At 37.3% G+C, this 18436-nt stretch overlaps 1 protein-coding gene across 1 annotated transcript in view; it reads right to left on the bottom strand.

Annotated features, from left to right (window-relative positions):
• LOC140167604 (beta-crystallin B2-like) overlaps nucleotides 1-18436 on the bottom strand; it is a 33038-nt gene that overhangs the window by 6419 nt on the left and 8183 nt on the right. The gene's annotated exons all lie outside the window — the stretch shown is intronic.

The raw sequence follows: 18436 nt of genomic DNA, 5'->3' as shown, positions 1-18436 counted from the left end.
GATTTATTTTTATGGGGGGGGGGGGCACAGCATCATCATGAGGTCAATAATTACATTTGTACAGACGAAATCACGTGGAAATGTAAACGCACCATCAGCATGATTAGGCGCTGGATCAAAAATAAACTGAATTAATAAAATTCACCTCTAGAGATATCTTCCATTCCATTTAATGAAAAGAGCTTGCACTCTCTCATTGTAGATCTATAGAATTGATTGAGCCACACACCACACAGAGTTAAAGTCATACAATACATACAAGAGCAGATTTCTGATTTTTTGAGCTAATAAAAGTTCCGATTTTGATACAAGTTTGAAACCTTTTGATATGAATAAAGAAGAGTTTCAAAATATTGAAAACATTGTTTATCGGTGTTTAAATTACAAAGGGGTTTTTCAATTTCATTGTTCTTTTTTAACTAATTTTTTTGTCATTTAAACTCAAGTTTGGACCTTCAATTTTAATAAAATTGCATAAAAATAATTAGATTTAAGTTATTTAAGTTTCTAATTTGCTTTATTTATTTATACCACTGTTCAGTATTGTAAATTGTTATAACATTCAAAGTTTAATTTATATTAATATTTAATCATTCGTTACATTTGCTTTTTGGACAAAATGGCATTGAACATAACTGAACGGTAACTGACATTTCTCGTATTTTTTTAAAATATTCTGCACGTACTGAGTACTGAGAATGTTTGAATTTTGAAGTTATGCACTTGTAAAAGATGTTCAAAAAACGTTTAGGCCTACTCTTAACATCAATTAATATCTTCATGAAAATGGCAAATCAGCAACCATTATGCGTTCATGTGCATCAAAATGACGAATGGCAATTGTCGGCTATCATGCTTGTGTTTGAAATCGACATCCTGTCTAAAGTATCATAATTCAGGGACATCGACTAGTCTCAACACCCAGTTGCAAACGATGTTAGTAATGTTGGTGACGTGACCGGCGCAGCGGACATAATTTTGCGAGAAGGCTTAAAAATTGTTATGTCTCAAAGCCGTCGCGCGCGTTCGTTTTTCTTAGCGCGTCCATGTCAGCTGAAACGGAAAAATATTTTATTTCCTTTTTTTATAGGCCCCCTATAGTTTTTTGACGTAAAATCATAAAATTCTGAGACAAATTTGGAAAAAAGTTACTTGGCTCGATACTCGCACTGTTAAAGGCCCATTCAGTGATTTGCTCATCCGGACGATCGTAAAAATCATTAAAATTCAGATTTTGGTATCTTTGTCATTGTCATAGATGTGCTAACATAGCCTGCGAGTGGTTCAGCCGAAAGCTGTGTATTTAACGAATCTGTAATTTAGCTACATGTATTTGAATAGGGCTTCAATTTCGTCAGCACTGCTGTTTTCTTCGTTTTTTGCCAAATTTGTCATTTCAAAAATACCAAATGACAATTTGAATGAGTTATCCTTCACTTTTAAGCAATTTATAAACAATTTTATTTTTTACACATGCGCTGGGATCACTGAATTGGTCTTTAGGTTTAACACAATTGATATTTGTATTGTGTAAATCAACCGCAATTTTTTGCTGTGTACTTTTGAACACTCGAAAATGATATCTGAATTGAAAATTTAGTTTATATAAAAGTTCTTAGAAAATGAAAATCTAAAAAAAGAACCTCATTTCGCATGGACTTTGAGACATAACATCTGAATATGTTTTGTTGCTAGCCCAAGTCGTCAAAGAGAGAGAGAAGGGGGGGGTGTAGGGTATGGAGTTGAGAGGGTTTTTAAAAAGTGGGGACCCCCAAAAATGACCCCATTGTGTGGGTCAAAAGCACTAGTCCCCAGTTTTTGTGAGAGCATTTTGGTCTCTCAATTTTTAAGGAAGCATATATCGGGGGTAAGAGTGGCGTATGCACATAATTAATTCTGTGGGCGTATGTCAAATAGAAATAGGGGGCGCTCTATCGACTAGTGGCATGAACATAATGCTAGGACGTATGGTTAGCGCGTTCTGGGGACCCGAATTTTGGCCATGTCCCCACTTCTGCGGTTTGGCAAGGGAGTGTGAGAGAGAAAAAGACCTTTTAAAAGTGGGGACCTCAAAAATGACCTCATGAAGTAGTTCACATGTACTATACCAGTCCCCAGTTTGTTTGAGAGTATTTTGGTTTCTCGACTTCTTAAGGACCAGGGGGAACTCCCAATTTGGAGGTGACGCGTATGTAGGGCTGTAACCCAAGGACCACATATTTTTATGAGCACATGCTCTGTCACTCAAAGACCCCATATTTTTCCTTTCGATCTGTCACCCAAAGATTTCCATTTGAACATTAACAAGTCATCTATCACTGATTTTGTTACTTCTTTGGATATAACAAAGCCATTTAGAACTAAATTCAATTTTCGAGGCTTCATTTGGCTCTCACCCAAAGACCCCATTTTAAAAGAGGTCATAATTTATTCTCACCCAATGCCCCCCGGATTTAGATCCAAACGGTCCGCATCTCACCTTATGACCCCATATGGTGTACATTTTGCGCACACCGAATGTCCCCAAGCGCGATGCAGTATATTATTTGCTTCAAATATTTGGGCAAAACGTGATATTTTCTCTTTAAATCGCACGATTTTGTGGTAATAGAATAGAAATAAAGGGTGCAGCATTATCCTTTACACACAAATATTGTATCCTTGGCAGTAAAAACGTTTAAATAATCGGCTGCGCCTCATCCATCCATCGGTCGGGCTTTTTTTTATTTATTTTTAGAAATGACCCAAAAATCACCATCATCTGCAAATAATAATTTGAGAAAATCAAATAAAAAAAAATGGTTCGGCATTCATTTTGTACAGGAAAAATGCATTTCCCAATTTGTTCAAAACCTGGGTCGGTGGGGCCCGTAGACAGTGACGCCGAGAGCCATTACAGGTCCTGGGCAATGTGAACGTACTTTGATCAGTGATGACGGTGCAGGACCATACGTGTGTGCGTGCGGGTGGGGGGGGGTAGGGGTAGCAGTGGTGTAAATTCTTTGTGACATGAGGGAGGGAGGTTGGTGTAAAATCCTTGAACATATGTTGAAGCGGAGCGAAAGTAGCATGTTTAGCTGCCAATAATCAAATAAGAACATTGAAGGAGACAAATGCGCGTTAAGCGCGCACAAATTTGCAATTTGAAAGTGGCATTTTGCTCCCTTAATAACTTCCACGCAAAGTGCCAAAATTTGCCAATTTTAAGCCAATTTGAAGCTAAAATGATCCAAGTATGAACCGTTGACCTGGTCAAATACGCGCGAAACAAACTCCGTGCGGAGCGAGGGAAAATTGCCAATTTTAAGGTAAATGGTCAAATAATAGGGCACAATGCACGCGAATCGCGCGAAAAGTTGTATTTTGTGTTCCCACGATTAAGCTGCACTCCTCCGATTTCTCGAAGATTTCATTACTAATATATCGAGGATGATCATTTTGGCAAAAGCAAACAGTAAATTCAAGTGGAACTTACTTATTAGAGTGTGTACTTCAAAGGCTTGGTTTTTTTAAATGCACGTCTCCTTTCTTTGTTTTTTACGGGCCCACTAAATTTGCTTTTTATGGGCCGTAAAAGATCAAAGAAAACAGACCTTATAATAGACCCGTAAAGGCAAAGAAAAGAGACAGTATGGAAGTGGGCCCGTAAAGAGCAAAGAAAAGATACCATAGGCACGTAAAGGAAAGAAAAGAGACCTTAGTGAGTATGTAAAAAAGCTTAAAAAGCAAAGAAAAGATACCTTAATGGACCCATAAAAAAAAAAAAAAAAGAGACCTCGGAGGGTCCGTAAAAAGCAAAGAAGAGATACCTTAGGCCTAATGAACAAGAAAAGAGACCTTTATTGTGATCATTGTTGGTGAGCCTTCACAGTGCAGATTTGCTGATGGAACAATCAGCAAACTCTCAGTTTACTGGCAGAAAGTTCTCAAGTTCTCAAGGGTAGTAGGGAAAGGTTCATTAAGTTATGCAATGATCATGCTAAAAAGTAAAGTGAGATGCAAAGAATTTAGTGGGTGTTAATTTAAGTAATCTGTACTTTGTTCGACAAACTTATTGACCGCCCCTCGATCATGCGCTTCAAAGCCCACTCGCAGCTCACAAACACAAGATAGATTTTCAAGAAGACGATTATTAGGGACGTGATTCGATTTTCACTTCTGTAGTTCACCTCTGGGCAGATCCCCAAAGTGTGAAGATAGCAAAAATATATTCACCTTATCTCAAATGTGCTATTTGCAAATTTGAGTATTGTTGGTTTCAAAACTGACATAGATACAACAACAGAGGGCGCATTTAATATATATGTTACAACCATGCGTTACCAGAGCGTTTACTAAGGTGGTTGAAAATTATTTAGTTTTCTGGGTAGTTAGGATGAACAAATTTTATTCTTTAATCGGAGCAGCCAGCATATAGAAAGATTTTCGATTAATCTTGCTATCTCTTATTATGTAAAGAACAACAGGTAAAAAAACCCTACTAAAATCGAAGATATTCAACATGATTCCTTTATTTTTAATACAAATGGTATAGGTCTAAAAAGAGTATAGCCTCAACCCTATGTTATAGGTCTACAAAGTTGCAAAATCGCGCCAGATTCCATACTTTTATTCTCGAAATATTTTGAATTATGTAACAATACCTCAATTTTGGCGTGAGATTTTCTTGACTACTTTTAACCATAAATCTGTCCATACGCCATTGTGTTTATGCTAATGTCATTACATAATCAAGTATTCAAAATCGCTAATGCATATTTGTTTTGAAAGACAAAAGTAAAAACTTGTATTTATCGTAAGTAACAGTCATCATGAGCGATATACACCATATAGTTTTGGGAACCTATATTTAATCCAAGTACAGAATTAAAGAAGTTCCAATTTCCGAATTTATTCCACTTTTGTACCATACGTCACCAATTTAGTTTAGTTTGCGCGCATTTGTACCATAAATTGATTTTGTCATCATTAGGTGCTTCACTATACTTTCCAACCTCCGTTCCCCAAAGTTAAAAAGAAATCTACGCCACTGACCATAGGGTAGGGTGGCAAGTCCCCTACCCTGCTCAATCGACAGAAATGTCGTGACAAAATTTACGATTTGCATCTTCCTTTTGGTCTATTTTAGACCCAAAATGCAGCCAATTTTGGAACATTTAGTATTAAAGTGCCAATTGCCACGCGCTTCGTGCACATTTATCTCGGCAAACCCATTCTGTGAGTATCTGCGAGACGCCCCGTTGAAAAAGGGTCCTTCTTTTTTTCATCTCAAACTTGAACACGATCACGAATTTGAAAAATGAGAGTTATAATTCCATCCTTTCTATTATCTAAATCATAATATGATGCCTGGAATAAGTATAAAACTCGTGAGCTGGATCAAAATACCGGGACTAAATTAACCAAAGGTAGTTGTAAAAGGCCTATGCATTTTCATCTGGCACGATTGTTCATTTAGGACAATTGTGTCCATTTTAGCATCGAAATTGCACTTGCGCATTTGTCCCAGGTTCTTTTAGTAGCAGATGCGTGGGATGATTAGGGAACTAACTGGCTCTGTGGCTCCGGTACATCCCCCTTTAATTTTAGCACTGAAATAGCAAAAAGGGAAGTCTTCTATCCGAAGATGCATGCGCGTTTTTTTGGGGGAGGGGGGGGGCGCTTTGGAAGAAGGGGCAGCGGAAGAAGAAGAGCGGCGGTGAAAAAGAAGGGGCAGTGGAAGAAGAAGGGGCGGCAAAAAGAATTAGTAAAGAAAAAAGGTCGGAAAAAATTTGAAAAGTATCAAATATTTTGAAAAAATGGTACTATACATCAAAATTTGTTGCTTTTAGGACGCTAGCGCTTATAATCCCTTTTTTTTTTTTTTTTTTTCTTTTTCAAACCACCGAAAAAAAAAAATTGGGTCAACCTTTTCGGGCTGTTGAGGAAGGGCGGCTAAATTGAATTTCCTTCAGCCCCCGGGGTAGCGGCCACGGTACGCCACTGAAGATGGGTGGCAATCATGTTGCGCAGGGGCCAGCAAAGGGTAAATCCGGCCATGATATACCAGCAAAATTTATTTCTCGACAACCACCCCCCCTTCACTTTTTCAAACCACCGAAAGAAAAAAAAAAAAATTGGTCAACCTTTTCGGGCTGTTGAGGAAGGGCGGCTAAATTGAATTTCCTTCAGCCCCGGGGTAGGAGCGGCCACGGTACGCCACTGAAGATGGGTGGCAATCATGTTGCGCAGGGGCCAGCAAAGGGTAAATCCGGCCATGATATACCAGCAAAATTTATTTCTCGACAACCTTTCCTATTGAAGATATGGATTTTTTGGGAAAAATCCATATCTTCAATATAAAAGGTCAAAATTTTCAATTGATCGTCGGCTTTTCCTCCCAGCTACATACACTTTAAGAATATATCATTAGATTTATAAAATTTATTTCGAGGACTGTTATATATCAAAAATTTGAAAAATATCAAATTTTAATAATTTGTCATAAAATTTGTATTATACCGTGAATTTCAAAAAATGCAAATTATTTGATATCAGAAAGACATGCTTCGTATTCAGAATGCAATTCGATACGTTTGAGGTGCTCTCATGTTCCACAAAAAATACTGTTGAAACGCCATAAACGCTCATTCTAGATCCCTTAAGTAATAAATACATTAAAAAAAAACATGCAAATACCTACATTAAACTGAAGCTTAAAGACAGTTAATCATATATGCTTAAGTCTAAATAGCACGGCGCTAGTCCGAAATTGAAAACCACTGATTTATATTTGAAGTGTATGTAGGTGGGATGAAAAGCCGACGATCAATTGAAAATATTGACCTTTCGTATTGAAGATATGGATTTTTTTCCCCAAAACACACAAAAAAAAATCCATATCTTCAATATGAAAGGTCAAAATTGTCAATTGATCGTCGGCTTTTCCTCCAAGCTGCATACACTTTAAGACTATATCATTAAATTTATAAAATTTACTTCGAGGACTGTTATATCTCAAAAATGTGAAAAATATCAAATTTAAATAATTTGTCATAAAATTTGTATTATACCGTGAATTTCAAAAATGAAAATTATTTGATATCAGAAAGACATGCTTCGTATTCAGAATGCAATTCGATACGTTTGAGGTGCTCTCATGTCCCACAAAAAATACTGTCGAAACGCCATAAACGCTCATTCTAGATCCCTTAAGTAATAAAAACAAAAAAAAAAACATGCAAATACCTACATTAAACTGAAGCTTAAAGACAGTTAATCATATATGCTTAAGTCTAAATAGCACGGCGCTAGTCCGAAATTGAAAACCACTGCGCTAGTCCGAATTTGTGAAACACTGCGCTAGTCCGAATTGAAAACCACTGCGCTAGTCGAATCTGCGAAACACTGCGCCAGTCCGAATATTCGGACCAGCGCAGTGTTTCTCTGATTCGGACCAGCGCAGTGGTTTACAGATTCGGACAGCGCAGTGGTTTTCAATTTCGGACTAGCGCATTGCTTTTCAGTTTCGGACTAGCGCTATGGTTTTTAGTTTCGGACTAGAGCCGTGTTTTTCAGATTCGGACTAGCGCAGTGTCGGACTGAAGGAGTATTTTCCAGATTCGGACTAGCGCAGTGTATTTCAGATTCGGACTAGCGGCGTGTCGGACTGAAAAAGTGCTTTTCAGATTCGGACTAGCGGCGTGTTTTTTAAAAAATATGTAAACCACGCCGCTAGTCCGAATTTTTGTCGGACTAGCGGCGTGGTTTTCATAATTAAATTTCGGACTAGCGGCGTGTCGGACTGTTGCAGTGGTTTTCATTTTCGGACTAGCGCATGCTTTTTTTCGGACTAGCGCCGTGCTTTTCATTTTCGGACTGACGCACCTCTAAGTACAGCCTGTCTCAAAAAAAAAATTGTGCAAGTGAAAAGCGCCCTCTTTGGCAATTAGAAAATACCGTTGTGACATGATGCTTACATCAACGTCAGGGGCAAAGTCTCAGCTCTCAAATGCCGTTTGTTCTGTTCAATTTGCTTGTTTTAATCTCGAGATATGCTTAGTTAATGACGAAAGGGTAAAATCACAATTGTGCCACTTTTACTAGAGAAGAGGGCTTTACATGTAAATCAGTGATAGCATCAAGTTTATCAAGAGTTCCTTCGTGAAATCAAAAGAATGCATCAATTACACAATACAAACATTTTTTTACTGTTTTACTAGAAGATAAATAAATGTTTCACATTCTGCTGTAAAATTAAATGTTCACGTCAATTATTTTTTCATGGTAAATACTGTTCTCTTAGTCACTCAAGACATGTTAAAAGACAAAGAAATATTGCACACTAAGGTCCGTATGCACAAAAGAGTTAGGCAGGGTATAAAGTTAGACCTGGTCTAACTGGAATTAAGTTCCATCACGAATGGTCCTTTACTCTTATTTCCTTCCTAAAGTAGCTAGTAAATTCTAAAGATTTTAATGCAACGTTCAAAAATAATACAAAATAACTTTAGCAAATGAAAAGGAAAATGTCCTTTCTCATGGTACTAAATTCCACTTAGACCAGGTCTAACTTTAGACCCGGTCTAACTATTTTGTGCATACGGACCTTATAGGTTTATGTTAATTTTTGGGAGAGAAATTAGACAAAATAATGCACGCGCGCTGATGTTGATGCGAATAATGCGTCTAATGCACGAGCCCCGAAGGGGGGAGTGCATTAGACGCATCAACATCAGCTGTCATTGACTTTTACATATACATCTCTCTTCCCTAGTAAAAGTGGCACAATTGTGATTTTACCCTTTCGTTGTTAAATAAACATATCTCGAGATTGAAACAAGCAAATTGAACAGAACAAACGGCATTTGAGAGCTAAGACTACGCTCTTGATGCTGATGTAAGCATCATGTCACAATGGTATTTTCTAATTGCCAAAGAGGGCGCTTTTTACTTGCACAATTTTTTTTGAGACAGGCTGTATAGGGAATTTGTGTTGTCGGACTAGCGGCGTGTCGGACTAGCGGCGTGTCGGACTAGCGGCGTGTCGGACTAACGCCATGTACCCCTACATGTCAATCGTATTATAATAATAATAATATTTATTTGAATTACTTGCAATACAAAAGTAACAAAATAACAGTACATTTGACATTTTTACATTTCTTAAACATGACAAAAGCAAGTAATTCAGGATGAGTGAATGGGCTAAAAGTCCAAACACATAAGTGCCCACTCATCCTGCACATGAATAAATAGTTAAAACTCAAAAGTACATAAAATAGCAGAAAAAAAAAAATTCTCAAAATAAAACCATTATGAAATCTTGAAACAAATATAGGCCTATACGTAATACCACAAGATCATTTAAGCATATTCAAATAAAAAGATTTACATTCAGACTTAAATACAACAAGATTATTAACATGATGCAATTCAGAGGGAATCCCATTCCAAAGACGTGGGAGGGAAACAAACACAGAATTAAAGAAAGATGAAGATTTGGCAGTTTGGTGCAACAGCCTAGAATTATCTAAAATACTTCTTTGAACCAGAGAACTAAAAGAAGCAGGCACAATCTCATTGATTATTTTAAATCCCAAGTCTAATCTTTGACACTTGTAAACATCCTCAAGCTTAATCAATTTAACATCTACAAGCCTCTCAGAATATGAAGGACGATCATCAAAATCAACTTCAGGAAAATCTTTGTAGAACAAAGTACGTGTGATTTTCCTCTGGATTTTTTCCAATCTATCAATATGATTCCTTTGAAATGGAGACCAGACACAAACACAATAAACAATATGAGGCAAAATGAGAGATTTGTAAAGATTAAGTAAAGCATCAGAAGTCATATTTCTAGTACATCTAACTATGAAACCAGAGAGCTTAGAAATTTTATTAGCAACATTACCAATATGAGAGTCAAAAGAAAGGTCCTTACTGAAAGTAACTCCAAGCAGCTTGAATTCATCAACTTCTTTAAGCTCATCACTTCCCATAGTATAAGAACTGCAGAATTTAGGAGACTTAGATCTAGTCATGTGCATGGTGGAACACTTTGAAAGGTTCAAAGGAAGTTTATTACAAACTGACCACTGGAAAATATTTTCAATGTCCTGCTGAAGAATGTTATGGTCTAAATCACCATAGATAGGACGGACAATTGAATTATCATCAGCAAATTGGAAAAGAGAAGAAGAAACCACATCATTTAAGTCATTTACAAACAGAAGAAATAGAATCGGGCCAAGAACAGAGCCTTGAGGAACACCAGAAGTTACATTACACCATTCAGAAACTACACCTTTGAAAGTAATCCTTTGCTTACGCATGAACAAAAAGTTTTGAATCCACTGAAGAAGTCGACCTCTAATTCCCATAGAATGAAGTTTACCAAGCAAAAGATTGTGATCGACTTTATCAAAGGCAGAACTAAAATCCAAGAAGATACCATCAACAAGCCAACATTTACGATCATCCAATGATTTACTAAGCAGATGGAAAAATTTTGACAACATTTGCTCACAATTTCTGCCACTGCGAAAACCAAATTGATTATCCGACAAAATACCATTTTCATTGACATAATTCATTATACGAGAAGAAACTAACTTTTCCATAACCTTGCCCACAATACTTGTCAAAGAAACTGGGCGGTAACTACTCACATCATCCTTGGGCTTTCCAGAACCCTTATAGATAGGGACAACATTGGCCTCTTTCCAAGCACTAGGGACTTGACCATCCTGTATAAAAACATTGAACAGATCACATAACACTGGAGCTAGTTCATTACAACAAACCTTCAAAAAGACAGGAAGTATGCCATCAGGACCAGGAGATTTGGATGACTCAAGATTCTTAAGAACATCCACCACTTCACTTACTGTTATAGGCTCAAAAGAAAAGGGGGCTGCACCATGTGAAGGAATAGAATCAGGCAAAGACTCAAGGTCAATAGGTTCATACATATCAACAAACTTGCTTGAAAAATGAGTATTGAATACATCAGCAATATCTTTTGGATCAGTAATTACATCATTATCAACAGTAAAACAAGTATTATCAGAACACTTTTTGGAAGAAGCAACATATGACCAAAATTTCTTGGGATTACACTTAACATTTCTAGACATATCATATGTATAATTTTTATGACTTTTTCTAATTGCAGCTTTCAATTTATTACTACAGTCCTTAAATTGCTGCAATGCTACAGGAGACTTACTTACTTTAGATCTTTTATACAACATCTTTTTCTTTGTACATAATTTTCTAATATCCTTATTGATCCAAGGTAATGAATTATTTCTTTTAACAACTTTCTTTGGGACCGAATTATCTATACAAGACATAATAATAGACTCGGCCTTATTCCACATAACATTGACATTATTATTAAAACATGAATACCAGGGACTATTTACAAGCAAATACTTCATTTGATCAAAATCAGCCTTATTTAAACAGTAAACAGACTTGTTAATTGGCTTAGTCTTAAGAGGAGACATATTCAAAATACATTTAACTGCCGAGTGGTCACAACCATGCAAATTATAAGTGGAATTACAAGATAAAACAAATGATGGATCAGAAACAAAAACCAAATCAAGAAAGTGATCAATACCATTTAGAGTCTTATAAGTAGGCTCTTTAAGAACTTGTGTAAAACCACTTGAGTGCATCACATCAAGAAGACTATTTGGCAGAGAGCCCTTTGTTGCATGCTCATTAATCCAATCAATATGAATGTTAAAATCACCAACAAGAGAACACAATTTATAAGATCTATTTGAAGCTTGAATTTTGCTAAGGTTATCATCCAAAATCTCCAAACCACACTTATTTTCAGATGGAGGCCTATAATATACACCAAACAAACATTTCCCTTGGTCAGTATTAAATTCTGCCCAAACTATTTCCAGATCTTTGGACAGAAACTCAGATCTCAAAGTAGCATTAAGATTGCTTTTAATGCCTAGAGCAACTCCACCCCCACGCCTATTTCTGTCACTACGAAAAATACTATAATCAGCAGGAAAAACCTCACCATCATTAAAGGAATCATCAAGCCAAGATTCAGTAATAGCAATAATGTCTGGTTTATCAAAAGCCACGCGAGCATGAAAATCCACAATCTTATTCTTTATACTCCGTGCATTAAAATACAAAATAGACAAATTACTATTATTACTTTTAGCTTGGTGATCATCAATGGAACAATCAGATAAATCAATAGTTACACCAGAGTCATTATCAACCCCTTGTAAATTATCATTATTACTGCTGTTAGAAACATTTGAATTATCACATGGGAAACAAGAAGAAGAATCACTACAATTTGAATCAGAAGCATCACCAACATTTTCATGCAAATCAAAATGAAAATGTAAATTGTCATGAACAGAAACACTGGTCTGACTCTGAGTATGTACACTAGTCTCCACATTTATATAAGGAGAGTTAAACAATCTACCATCTGCTCTTATAAATGTAGAATTTATATCACTATCATTAATACTTGATTGAGAAGAAACATTCACAAAACTAACATTATCTACATATGATATAGCATTAAATGTTTCATTATCATCATTATTGGCATCAATGTTAGAAGCACAATTCACAAGATCACCAAAGTCATATTTTTTGCCAAGAGGACTTGCATCATCAGAACATGCAATTTCATTTACAACAACACCATTGATATTATTTTTACATTCATAATAATTATTATCATCAATACTTAATTTACGACAGTTACCCTTGTCAATAAAATCATCAACACTTGAATGAGAATGAATGGATGGATGAGTAAGATGAGATGAGGTGACTTCAAGTGCACAATTGTTATACACACTTAAGACAGGATGATGAGATGAATGAATGGAATTGATGACAATAGGGTTAAGTGAGTCATTGACTTCAGTGGTAACATTTCTATACACATTACATGTAGCATAGCCAGCATTATTTATATCAGAACCAAGTCCAACACTACCATCAACAAAATCATGAACAGATGAAGAATCTAAGATAATATTATCATGGTTTCCAAAGTTATTATGACCATCAAAAGCATAGTCATTTGTCTCTGAAGTTATACACCCTGTGACATCCCCATAAGAAGTTTCAACCATGGCGGTAACTGGTTGCCCACCGGAGGCATGCACTGATGTCTCTTGTGACCGTGCCGAAAAAGGTGAGGATGCGCACACCTTAAAAAATCCTGATAGTTCCTTGCCAGAAAACTTAGTCCTTTCTTATCTGGGTGTAACTTGTCACGCCCTAAATCAGTTACGGCGGCATTATCAATATAACTCCATTTATTGTCCTCACAGATTCTGTGTATCATTTCATTGACTGCATCAACTTTAGCCGCGAAATCAGTCCTTGGTATGATTGATGACAAAGCAACCTCACAGTTACTATCAACATGAGCTTTCAACTTATCACTTAGTTTCATAAATTTGTTCTGAATCACATCAAGGGAGTCCGATTTTAGATTGTTAGTACCGACATGCACGATTATTGAATTGGCTGTGCAAATCAAGCGACTGTTTGAATCAACATCCTTGCATACCTGCTCCACTCTGCGTCCACCCTCACTCTTGTTAATCACATTGGCACTTCTTGAGAGTCTGTTACCATCAATCCTTCTAGAGATAGAATCTCCCAAAATAACCACACATGGCTTCTTGCTATTATGTCCCTGGCTAATTTGAGTTGAAGATGATCGGGGCATGGATGCTGTGGATTTTGGTGACGATGACTGTCTTGTCCTGTTACTAGTTGCAGACGGCACAGAAGTAGGGGTCTGAGCATCAAAGGGGATTGGAGAAGAAGTGGATTCATTGTCATTGGGCAAAGTCTCAGCATCATCAGATAGCATGGTAAATCTATTTGACAATGGGATTTGGGCTTTGACCTGGGCTTGGTATGATGAGGGTCTTGGTGTCCGAGTTGTCCCAGGTTGAGGTTGACGTTTCTGCTGACAGGTTTGAGGGGTAGGGGTTAGGGGTGGCCATTCACGATTACTCAACAAACTGTCTCTAAAACTAGTTGCCTTTGCGGGGGTTTTGGCCATTGGAGTTGCTGTACTACTAGTACTAGTAGAAAATTGGGTCTCCATTTCATTCTTCTTGTGTTGCATTTCCAAAAGTCTTGTTTGAAGTGTGAGAATCTCTGCTTCATGTTTTCCATTAAGCTTGGAGGCAATCATGAGTTGTGTAATAAGTTCATGTTGAAGATGACATTGTCCGTGGGAAGTTGACATAGGAGTGGTAGTATGTACAGATCTGTTCACAGAAGCAGGAGTTGACATAGGTCTACTGTCTGAGGGACTGTGGGGGGCTTGTGGAATTGCTATTTCATCTAGCACTGTCCTAGTTATACCAGGGAGAACATTATCCATCCAATTGCCATGACCAGAGCCTTGTACTCTGACTAAAAGTGAGGCTTCTGAGAAGAAGGTGATCACTACACTCATAAGTTTGATGGTTCCTCTGTAGATCCTTCCATTTCCTCCTAAGTCTTGGGCTAGGCCATACATTTGTCTAATTTCCGATTCCATCAACTGATATGCATTAAAATTATACACCTGGATGGTGTGAGATTCTTGCCTTTCGAAAATTTCCCAAATATCATCCAAGTTAGTGTTCATGTTCATGTTCATAGAGAAGTTCAATGAGTCATCCATATTGATTAAGTGCACAGTGTACAGGAAGTGTGTATTTCAACTATAGTCACTAGCAAAAATCAATAATCAATAGTCAATAGAAGCTATAGTGTAGTGTTCAGTATACACACTTTAAAGTTCACCAACAATCTTCAATTTTGAGTCTTAAAATCACCAAAACATCAAAATAGTATATAATTTCAGAAAACAAAGTTAATCAGTAGAATCCACAATGAAAACTGAAGATGTCCATATAAAATACACTATATAAATCCAGCTGAAGTCAGTATAATCATGATATATCACAGGAGCAGATGAGAGCAGCATGCACACAGTAGGTAGGGTCTACACAGTTTACAGTATTATTTACAACCCTATGTTTTCAACAATCCTCGAAGTAAACTTTCGGTCTTTAAGCAATCATTTGAAAATTTTGACCTTTCACATATTTTCCCTCAAAAAAAAGACTTGCTTCTTTTTGGGGTTTTGGGGACAAAAACCATATCTTCAATACGAATGGTCAAAGGTTTCAATATCATCCTTGGCTTTTCGTACCAGCTACATACACTTTAATTACATCACTTAGATTTAAAAAGTTTACTTCGACAACTGTTAGGGAACAACCCAAAAGTTCGATGAAGCCCTATAAACGAAAGTCCTTTCGTTAGAAGGCTAACCCCCTCCCCCCCCTCCCCTCTAACGTAAGTGACAAATATCGAAAATTCCAACCCGTATTCATATAGGATACAGGGGCCATCGCTAGTGCATGGGGTTGTGGAGCGGGTGCGACAAGGATATTGATCACGTTTATGGAAGAAACGAATATTGCATTCCACAGGTATTTTAAAATATTTTTCTTCATTATCTTTTTTGGCACGGAAAAAATAGGATTTTCAAATAAAAAAGAATGTGGTATCAAACACAAAACGTTTTCGACATCATTCGCCAAAGGTTAGAAAAGGTTCCCAGAAAACGGTTAAATGTCGGGTTATATAAAGGGTATATAAAGGGTAAAAAACGTTTTCATATTAAACATTTAAAAACATTATTTTATAACTTAGGGAAACTTTTCATTGAAACAAAACCAAAAATTTTACTCACTATTGACGGTTTCGCCTATCATGGTCGACAGGCATCATCAGAATGATGATGGATGATCCTTACTTCCGGTAGGACGAATCCCGACTGTAGAGGGTGTATTTACAGCCAGGAGAGGATCATACACGTGACTCAGGTAGTGGGCCCCCTCGTCTCTGTTCATGACGTTGGTTCCTCTTCTCCTGATCCAAATTGATTCTTTGACATGTCTTGCGTTAGTATCACACTCCTTGCATAGAACTTTAGCATTGTCCCAATTGATGACATGGTTTTGTTGTACTGCGTGGTCTGTTATAGCTGACTTGGACTGCTCACTTGCGGATTGTTTACGGGTTTGCCGGGTATAATTAGCTTTGGTTTTAGACACCCTGTCCGTTTCTTTTCGGTGCTCTTTTAGGCGTGTCTCAAATTTCCGTCCAGTTTCACCAACATAGGAGTGATTGCAGTTTGCGCATGGTATTTCATAAACGCAGTCAGTAGTGTTAGTGTTAGTTGGGATGAACTAGCATTTTGCGGAGCGTAGTGTTGGGCTTCATGGCAGTGGCAATACCGTGCTTCCGGAAGATCCGATTGGCTTTGTCAGCGAGTCCCTAGCCCTCCACGTACGGGATCACCACAAAACCCTTAGTGGGATTACTAGTACTGTCTTTCTTGATGTTAGGCTTGCTCTGTTTGTTAGCCATTTTTTCTTTCACTTTCTTAAATGACCAACCGGGGTAGCCACAGCGCCCGAGCGCCTGCCTGATCTTTTCTTCTTATAGTTTCTTATCCTCGTCTTCCGTTACTACGTTGTCCATCCTGTCTAATAGAGTGCGAATTACACCCAGTTTGTGGTGTATGGGATGGTGGGAGTCGAAATTTAGGTATTGGTCAGTATGAGTGACCTTTCTATAGACTAATAACTTGACCGAGCCATCTGGTTTTTTGACAATGAGAGTGTCCAGAAATGGTATAGTGCCTTCATGTTCTTTTTCATAAAATTCGTAAATTTAATGCTATCCGTGGGATCGCTCTGGTTTAGGTGACTGGTGAGATTATCAACCTGATCTTCCTTTACTATTTCCAATATGTCATCGACATATCTTTTCCAGAGTCGAGGTCTACAGTCCAGCGGGGCTGTGGCTAAGGCATGTTGTTCTAGAAATTCCAAATATAAATTGGCCACCACCGGGGAAACCGGGCTACCCATAGCAGCACCGAACCGCTGTTTGTAAATTTTCCCGCGGAACAAAAATACGTAGTGGTGAGGATAAACCGCAGCAATACCATCACATCCGTAGCTGAGAGCAAGGTTCTTTCTTTCAAGGTATTATCATTTTCTAACCGAGCTTTGATCACTTCAAGGGATTTGTCGATGGGAGTGTTTGTAAACAAAGAAACAACATCATGCGAGTTGAAAATCTCCCCTTCTTCAACCATTACTTCTACCATATCTTCAGCTAAATGTTTTGAATTGCGTACATGGTGCTCCGTACCGCCTACCAAAGGAGCTAAAATGTCAGCTAAAGCACGCGATGTTTGATAACCGATAGAGCCGAGGGGGCCCACTACCTGAGTCACGTGTATGATCCTCTCCTGGCTGTAAATACACCCTCTACAGTCGGGATTCGTCCTACCGGAAGTAAGGATCATCCATCATCATTCTGATGATGCCTGTCGACCATGATAGGCGAAACCGTCAATACCTGCAAATATTCTAACATAATGTTCTTTAAAAGATTATTTTACAATAACATTTTGAAAACATTTTAGAAATAGTTTTGTAGTGTGTTTTCATACATAACGTTTTAAACGTTATTATGACCTTTATATAACCAGGGGATAAGACTGCTCAGGTTATACCGTATGTCGGGACCTAGGTCACAATTATTTGAGAAGAGATGATATACAACTACGGCCATTTGCGGAAGTAAAAAAGCCACGCCTTGTAGCAAGATGATTAATATCCTGCATATTATGCCTCATCAGTTACTTGGTATAACTGATTTACAATAGAAAAGTTCTTATACCATAAAATATATTAAAAATATTTTATCATATTGATAAAATGTGATCAAATGCCTGGAAATAAACTGACCTTTGTCGATTCAGTTCTTAGAGATGATATACCACTTGTCTGAATCGTGACCTTTTTCAGTCGCAATTCCCAGATATCGAAGTTCCCTGATATAACCCGACATTTTAATGTTATTAAAACGTTTTTAGCAAAACCAAAACCCCAAAAGATAACAATGTTAAACCTTTTAAAAAACATTTTGTGTTTTGCTGGGACAGCAACTTAAATGACGTTGCAGGTTGCGAGTACTGCACTCCATATATTGATTTGAAATTATTTTGAAGAAACCACTGTAAAATGTCAATATTCGGAAAATACTAAAATTTGAAAATGATATATTAAATCCTTAAAAAAAGATCAACTTTGACCGATGTTTTAACTACTTTTTTACAAACGTAATCGGACTTTCTGACCCCTCCCCCTCTAACGAAAGGACTTTCGTTTATAGGGCTTCATCGATCTTTTGGGTTGTTCCCTTAAGTAGGCCTATAAACAATATCAATTTTTAATCATTTAAAAATGTAAATTATATCCCGAATATCCAAATTATTTGATATAATAACGGCATTCTTAGTATTCAGAATGCAACTCCTTATGTCTGATGTGCTCTCATGTCCCAC

Source organism: Amphiura filiformis, chromosome 13 (genome assembly GCF_039555335.1).
Source record: "Amphiura filiformis chromosome 13, Afil_fr2py, whole genome shotgun sequence".
NCBI lineage: Eukaryota > Metazoa > Echinodermata > Ophiuroidea > Amphilepidida > Amphiuridae > Amphiura > Amphiura filiformis.
The sequence above is the reverse complement of the archived record's forward strand: the minus strand, read 5'-3'. Positions and strand labels throughout refer to the sequence as shown.